Genomic DNA, 9,313 nt, shown 5'->3' on the forward strand with positions numbered 1-9,313 from the left:
AGGTTTCCTCTTGCAACGGCAGAAGATGAGGTTCGATCTTGACATCATGGAAAAGATCACTAACAAATTTGCAAAGGATCACGAAATTCATCATGATCTCATGTGGGTGTATCCTCCATTCCGACAGTGTATTTTCATTGCATGGATTTTTTCTGGCTCCCACCCGTTGCGAAGGGCAGTCGCGTCACTAAACTTGCTTTTAGCAAGGTCAAACTGATATCGCTTCAATGGCATAGCGTTCAACCCGATTGATGCACCTTTCTCTCTGGCTATGTCAAGTGAATCTCGTTTTTATTCATTCGCTCTTAATTATCGTCCATTTCGATTTGATATCATGCTCTTTCTGCTTTTTTGTTTCCTTTATGATCTGCTGTTGCTTTAACTCGGCTTTGAGCAGGGATAGGGACTTGATAGTTGAACTGATCGTTCATATTCTTTAAAAAGGGTCTTCCGAATTAAGGATGTTTAGGCCACACTCGTTTACCGTCAATGAAAAAATATTCTGGTATTTTTAATTGTGAGAGGGATTCTTTAATATATTGGGTAATAGCTCATCTTTGATTGGTTTCTCACATTTATTAAATAGTTCTTCAATTTTAATGGCTGTACAAGCTAAGAAGGTCACTTAATGCTGAACCGATGAAATGAACGATTTAAAAACATTTTGAGGTGAAACATTGGCATGGAAGGCCAGCTTTAAAACAGATTTCTTACGTTTTGGTGCTCTCTCTAAAAATAGTTGTATTATCAGAACCTATTATACTTCCAAAAATTTTACAAGCGTCATCTATTTCAACTTCATAGTGATCGAAAATCTGCTGTGTTTTTCCAAAAAGATGTAAATTGGTAATAACATGGCAATTGATAAGATGTTACCCGAACGCAGGACCATGCATAATCAGCGGGTCGAAAGGTTGTTTCAGGTTGTCAAGAGAACCGACAGCGTTACCATCGTCTGCATACCACTTCTGAACTGCCGAGCAATTGTCAAGAAAATCAATTAAAGGGATAATGGCTATTACATATTTTGATATCAAAAGAGTTCACACTGGGTTGCACCTTCCTGAGACCATTTTTTTTGTTAAGAAACAAATTTGATGGTTCACGATAAAAACACTTGGAATGATAGAGATAAGAGCAAAATTTCTTGTCGTTCTTTAAAGCAAGATCATGGTCGAAACATTTGGAAGCATTTTTTCGTCAATAAGTTCGCTTACGCATCTGTATTATTTACAGCTGCTCTCATTGAATGAATGGCATTTTTAACACCTCCCATTTGACTTATACATAGTTGCTGATCACCGCCTAATATGTCGGGGTCTGTTTCAACACACTTGGCAATACTTCTGTAAATGATTCGCCATAGAACTTGCCCAATTCCTATCGTCTTAAACGGGCGCATTTATCAAGAGGTATCAAGCAGCATATAAGTAACACCAAACCTCTCCACATCTAAAATGGATTGAAAACGTTGAGTAGTTTTGATTCGCGCATTAGGGGGAGGGATAAAAATATAGGAGGCTCTTAGTAATCTGAAAAAATATAATTCATTAATGAGTGACGATTTTGAACATCTGTATTAAATAATCAGCAAGCTTACGATTACGATAGAATTGAAAATGTATACCATCTCTACAGCAGTGATTAAATAGGAGATTGAAATATGCGGACACCGATTGACTGGTTGAATGAATATAAATACTAATTAATTTATAAAGAGCATAAACTAATTTGATTATTTAAGAACTGTTGAATTGATAAAAAGAATCCACTAAGACCAAGGCAAGATTAAAACTTTACACAAAACAGTTTACGGTCTTGCCCTGTCCATTTTGTTAGACTTAATCTTGGAAAAAGCAGTGAATTCTAAATCCACTAGAGCGCAAAACGGATAAACAGATGAAATTATGTCTTAACTCTGGTTAATAGTCCTCAACCACTAAAAAAACGTTCCAGATTTTTTAGACCACATTTTTTTCTACGGCATCAGAGCGGATATTTTTCTACTGGTGTAGTTGGAAAGACCAACAAACGTTAAATGACAGCGCAAATGGATAAGCAGATCAAATCAAAAACTTGCCCCATAGATGTATGAAAGAAAGCGTTTTCATGTGAAATGAAATTGTCGTCATTGGAATAATGCAAGCGCCGATAGAAAGAAATGGTTGGCGGATCGAAGGCGCCGAATTTGTGGTCGATTCGCTGAGCGAATTCAAGTAAAAAACTGTGTTAAGTGCACTCGACGCACAAGTAAACAAAACAGAAACTCTAAACGTGATTGTGTTAAGTGCACTCGACGCACAAGTAAACAAAACAGAAACTCTAAACGTGATTTGTAGTGCAAGTTCGAGGACACAGGATTGATTTCGTACGAAATGGCGCAGTCAGCAACGCAAAAACGAACCCACTTGGCATCGAACTCTTCTGGGAGAAACCTAGTGTGGACCCTCCGTTGAAGTGGGAAAATTGGCAGATGCAGGTGAAAGTGGCCCTTCTTTCAAAGGAGAATAATGCATTGGACATTCTGCTCGAACCAAAGCCCGAGAGTGTTCAATTTCTATTAGAACCGATCCAAGAGAGTACAAAAACAGGTTCCTCAGCACAATCGGAACAAAAGCGGTTAGCTAGAAATGCACAATTGAAAATGAACTGCGAAAATCCATGTCAGAAGCAGATGGAGATAGGGATCATGTGTGGAGACAAGCCATGGACACAGGCGGACCGCAAGACAGTGTATGCTATATTTTAGTTTGGGGCACCGAAGGAAGGCGTACCATATGTAGCAGAAATCCGCATCTCAAGATGGACATATTGACAACGGTGGAACTTTGGCAAATCATGGAATCTACGTTCATTAGTCAGCGAAACATTACCTTTGATAGGTACATGCTCCTTACCACCAAGCAGTCAAAAGAAGAATTTATCGAACATTTCTTTCGAAAATTGAAGGAATTGTCCGAGAATGTCGATCTTGGAAACCAAGAAGATACTCTGATCAGAGATCTCTTCATTGCCAATATGCAAGATCCAGAAATTCAACAAGAATTACTTAGAGAAACTCTCGAAACACCACAAGCTCTAAGCTTGGCCATAGATATGGAACTCGAGCAACGGAATCAGTTGCAGATTTCAAACACACAACCCGCATTGCATGTGAATGCAATCACTCCACAACGGTCCTTTCGGCAATCAAATCAACGACAAAATACTTCAGTCCCTATTCGACAGACGATTCAACTATGTCGAAATTGTGGCCTCACGTGTTCAGCAAACCACAAGGAAAAATTTATTGCGAGAGGCAAAACGTGCACTAATTGTGGTTTATACAATCACTTTTTACGTGTATGCCGTAAACCGAAGTCTTCGTCTACTAAACCAATTCGTCCTAATGTTATCTCAATTGAGGAAAATACTAATGAAAAGTCTGTCAATGCAATCCAAAATGTCAATTATAATCTCCAATGCGAACCCGACTCCAATCTCCACAGTTTGGATGATAACATGGTAGCTAGCATTGCTAGTAACACAGTCCAAATCCAACCCAAAAATACAATCTTACAGAACGGAAATACCAAAGTCGGACTTTTCCTTGATTCGGGGAGTGCGTGTAGAATTTTGAACGAATCCCTTGCTACTGAGGTTATCAACAATTCTGCACTTGCAAGATGGATGACAACAACAGCTGCACAAGAACTCAAGACCTTTGCTAATGAACCAATACCCGTTATTGGAATGATGCAAGCGCCGATAGAAAGAAATGGTTGGCGGATCGAAGAGGCCAAATTTGTGGTCATTCGAGACCGATTGAAACCATGGATTGGCAGAGACCTACTTGAAGTTCTTGGAAATTCAATCACTCAAACTCTTTGTTCGGATGAAGGTAGTATGGTCAACACTATCACAACTCAATGTCTATTCAAGACACGCATAGCAAACCAATTTCCTCAACTTTGCTCACGAATTGGCAGATCAAACGTTCACATTGTTAGATCTAAATTTCACAAATTTTTCAATCTAAACATCAAAAGGTTAGAAGAGTACCTATTAATTTACATGACGGAATAAATAATGAAATTAAAAAACTTCTTAAGGAAGAACACATAGAAAACTTAACAATTGCTCCGATAAATATATTATCTCTCCAATGGTTATTACAGTTAAAAGAGAACAAAAAATAAAATTAGCTCCAGAATCTAAAAATCTCAATAAAGCCATAAATAAAAACCAGTACCAAATGCCGAATATTGAAACACTTATAGACTCCATGTTACAAATAATATCAGATTACAAAACAGAACCAGCTGATAAAAACTTATTTTTCTACAATATATCTTAAGTGTGCGTATAGTAAACTGAATCTCCATCCTGACACAGCCAACCATTGCAATTTCAATTTTGTCAGCGGTGATATGACCGGCGCATTTCGATTTAAAACAGGTTTTTACGGCCTTACAGACTTGTCTGCCGAGTTTCAGAAGGCAACAGATTTAGCTAACAGATTTAACAGCCTTAAAAACACATTTTGTTTCCTTGACGATATCCTTATTGTAAGCAAAGGTTCAAAAGAAGATTACTTTCAACTTCTACGAGATTCTCTTAAAAACTTGGATACGGATAACCTACCTATCAGTCTCCCCAAATATCATTTTGTGAAGCAAGAAATTTCATGGTTGGGGTACAATATTGCTCGATCCGGAACGTCACCTCTTGAATCTAAAACTTCGGCAATCCTTTCATTGCAACCACCTAATACACTTAAAAAATTACGCTCTTTCCTTGGTTCGGTTCACTATATTAGTAAATTTATTCCCAATCTAGCACAATTTTGCTATCATCTCAGACCCCTTCTCCGTAAATATACAAAATACATTTGGACCGACGAACACATCATACTTTTTATGCTATAAAAACGCAAATCGCGAATCACACAGAAAACACTCAATATAATCCACAATTCGAAACACGTAAAAAATGTGATGCTTCTCGCTCCGGTTTAGGAGCAGCATTAGAACAACTGTCAGTCAATGGTTGGAAACCGATTTCTTTTGCATCTAGTTTTTTGAATAGTATTGAAGAACGCTACAACATCAATGAAATTGAACTCCTAGGAGTGGTCTGGTCCATAGAATATTTTAAAAATTATCTTTAAGGCAAAGAATTTTCTATCATAACTGATAATCGAGCTCTTCTTTCAATTTTAAAAGAACATAGATCCAATAAAAGCTATAACAGTAGTTCTCAGTAGTATCACGATGGGTTGATTGACTTTTACCCTACCAATTTAAAATGGAACAATTGCCAGGCGCAAAGATGGGACTTGTCGTTTATATCTTCCGAAACCCTTATCAACCAGCAAAAAGTATTTCTAAATATGATGAAGAATTTTTAGTTGCCACATTATCCCGTTTACAAACTGATGCAAAATTACTTCAACAAGAAAAACATATTTCGGCTGTCACCCTTAATAAATATTATCACGATAATAAACCTATTATACAAATATCTAGCACTCAGTATACTAATCAAATACTGAATATAATTTCCATTAAGCCTAAGTTGTTAATAAAAGACACTACGTCACTCGCTCCGCCAAATCTTAGTTCCGATTTACCCATAAAACGCAATCATAATTTTATTAGTGATCCCGCAACACGCGTACACTTAACGCAAAATAAATTAACTTTCGCCCAGCGAAAATCCAATCAAAATTTCCATCACATTAATTGTACAAAATTTGATAGCACACCTGCATCGCGAGTATATTTAACTCAAAATCAACAAACACCTGCTCAGCACTTTAATACTTTGAAATCAAAAACTCCGAATCATAAAATTTTTAATGGTGATTTCAATCCGCGCGTACGCTTAACTTATAATAAATTTACACTCGCCGGGATAATCCCATCTCATTCAACCAGTCGGATTTTTTCTCATAACTCAAATGCCTTATTTGCAACTCACACTAGTAATCACTAAATTATGGCTCAACTCGCGTCGCATAGTTCCAATAATATAATTACTCCACTACAAATTGAACCTCAAATAGCACTATTTGAGACGCAAAATACAGGAAAGGCGTCACTCGCTTACCAAAACAAGCATCAATTCACTGAATTTAGCCACTTTAACTTGTCAATCACAAATAAGCTTCAATTTTTTTCTTAATTAGCACTCAAAAGTCACATACCTTACAGAATTCATGCGCTCAATTGACAAACTACAAAAAGTCGCTTTTTGCTCAAACTCACTCTGAACTTCAGTTGTCTTCTCCCTCAAATATTTAATTGAAAATTCAACAAACTCATCAAAAATGAGCCAACAAGTGTCCGCAATGAAAGGCAAAGGAATCTCTAATCGTTCTACCCGAACCTCGCCTCGCGCTTCCTTCACGGATAATGCAACTCTAAACACGCCTCGCCAATCACCATCACATTAAAATATCAGCACCCCGCTCACCAATAGCCCTCAAGACCTCTCATTTGACAATTTAACTGATAAAGTATTCAACAAAGTACTAATCTCCTCCCTAACGAGTAAATATGCAGTGCTCAAAGAAGTCAGGGACTGCATCATCCGCTCTGATGAGAAACGTTTGAAAGAGTTAAACCCCTACCTGCATAGCTAGTGGTGGGACTTACATGTAAGCGTTGGTTGCGTTTGCATGGATGAGAAGGCGGCCATCCCAAACGCCTTAAAGTATGCACTCATCGCGGACCTCCATGCCAGTCACCCGGGTTGATGGGGATGCGATATATGGCCCAGCAATGTTCGTGGCGATACATGAATAGAGACCTTTTGGTCCGAGCAATAGAGTGCAAACCTTGCACTGAAATCGGCAAAAACTTAAAATCTATATTTCCCGCAAAACAATTTCAAGCTCATACACCATGTATATTCCCGAATCAAGAGATACAAATAAATTTCGCAGGACCTATTAATAATGAAAAAGATCATGAATCTTATAATTTAACATGCATTGATAGATTTTCCAAGTACCCTCGGCTGAAATTTTTGATTACGAAAATGCTTCCAATGTCATTAAAGTTTGGATAAATATACACACCTGCAAGGAGTTCGTCGTTCATTAAGAATAAAACAAGCCCGTTTTTTTAAAGGAAACCAAGTAAAAAAATTTTGCACAAAAAATATTATCAATCTAGTCCCAGCTCCAGCAAATGTTCACCGAGCTATAGGTTTAGTTGAACGATTAATTAGTGCAATTATACAGCGCCTTGCATGTATAAAGAAGCAAATAAAGAATTAAATTCGTTCACCATTAAAGCCGCACTAAAATCAATCCTCTACCAGCTCCGCGTATGCAAATTACTAATATAAAATTACGTATAAAATTACTAATATTTCGCCTTTCGAATCACACTTTGGGTGACAAGCCAATACTCCGCTTAGCAATATTAGTTCTAAACCACACTCTTCTGAATTAAATTATGAAAAAATTTGAAATCATCATTTAGACGAAGAGACAGTCACACCCAATGAACTGCTACCAAAAGACCATTGGAGGAATTATCTTAGTGAAGAAGAGGTCAAGAAAAACATGTGTATGGCCACAAAGGAAACCCTTTCTCGCGAGCAGCTTGCAGGCGACAATGAGTCCCAATTTTTACGCTCGACAAAAGCTCACCGCCCTATACCCCTCAAGGAGCATACAGTTCAATTGAATATTGCCCGTAAGAAGCACCCGAATAGACGCTCCAAAACGAACCTTGACGGGTTATACGAAGTGTTAGCCCCTGGTTCCGTTGTACAAAAGACAGATAAGTTTACGTCAGTGATTTCTGAAACCGAGAAGCTGGAGGTCACTGTCAGAAACAGCGATATTGCCAATTTTGGCACCCGTGATGAACGAAAGACGAATTTAACAGAATACATCAACCGTAGGGGACCCAGAGTAAATGAAAAATCTGCGGAGGCCAAAATTCTGAGTCACACAAAATTTCACACGAATTCAGAAAGGCGATCGCAAGATGAAACATCGCAAACGGGATACGGCAAGCGGTGTCTCATTAAACAAATCCAAAATTGCTTGCGCAATGCGAGTAAAGATGCCAAAATGCACCATAATCTCGTACCGCCAGAGACGCCATCACAACCAGAGACCAATTCCGGCCAACAAATTCTAACCTCTGAAGTAATTTTTGCGCCTCTAACAACGAATCAACGGTCAGAATTGACGTTACCTTCTACTTCACAACAGTAGAAGCATTGTGCAAAGTTCTTCAACGTTCAACTAAGAGGACACGAAAACGCCCAAAATTTTACGGATATGACATTGAAGACTCATCTGGTGAATCAACAAATTCGTGCCAGCCTAACTTCTTACAGCATCGAAGGAAACGTCGTGCAGGTGACATGGCTTCCGTGCAGCCTTCGGTGATACAAGCAATTGTGGATACTGCGGTTCAAATAGAGCCAAATCCGAATCCATTTCCATCGCCAGTCATAGGTGGAGTTTCTCCAACTGACACTCGCCTTCGCCCAGCAGATCAGAGTCCACAAGAAGGATTGTTTTTTGATGAAGAGAATATGTAAACTTAAACTTTCCGTACAGTATTAATTATGACTAGCTATGATAACCAGTAAAAATTTGTGATGATAACTATTAAACCGGTGAATAAGTATTAGTATATGATGGGAGAAAAGGGAGAAATGTTGTACATAATCTTTTTATTTGGTGCAGTTAAATTCTTATACGATGTAAATTTTTAACGATTGTACCTAATCTTGGAGGACGTATTATAAAGTCATCTTAAGTTCACTGTCTACCGCCTTTTTTTCACGTAGTATGTCTGTTGCCCTAATTCCCGCACTGGGAATTATTTGTTCACATTCGTTATGATTTCTGTGTTGCTAATTTATTACAAATCTCATTCTCTTAGTTTTGCTTTACACCTCGGGTACAGTTGCTCATATAATTTATTTCGTGTCAGTCGTATTTACTATCTGAGTAAACTAGACAGTATTAGACAAGCGATTCGCTGAGCGAATTCAAGCACAAAAGGGTGTTCAGGGCACTCGCCGCACAAGTAAACGAAACAGAAATTCTAAACGTGATTTGCAGTGTAAGGTCAACTACACAATGTCGATTGTGTACGACAGACCTATTTGGTTTTGTTAACGATTTAGTAAAGATTATATTTGATTTTTTTTGTTCAAATCAATATTATAAAGAAAAAAAAATAATGATAGAACATTGCAAAAATTGACGACTATGCTGGTTCAATAATTTAAAGCTAAAAACAAAGAGATTAGAGATATATCTTGATTGGTACCTATCGTTTACTCTAGCAATGAT

The sequence above is a fragment of the Convolutriloba macropyga genome, chromosome 15 (genome assembly GCF_964194025.1).
Source record: "Convolutriloba macropyga chromosome 15, txConMacr16.3, whole genome shotgun sequence".
In the NCBI taxonomy this organism is placed as follows: domain Eukaryota; kingdom Metazoa; phylum Xenacoelomorpha; order Acoela; family Convolutidae; genus Convolutriloba; species Convolutriloba macropyga.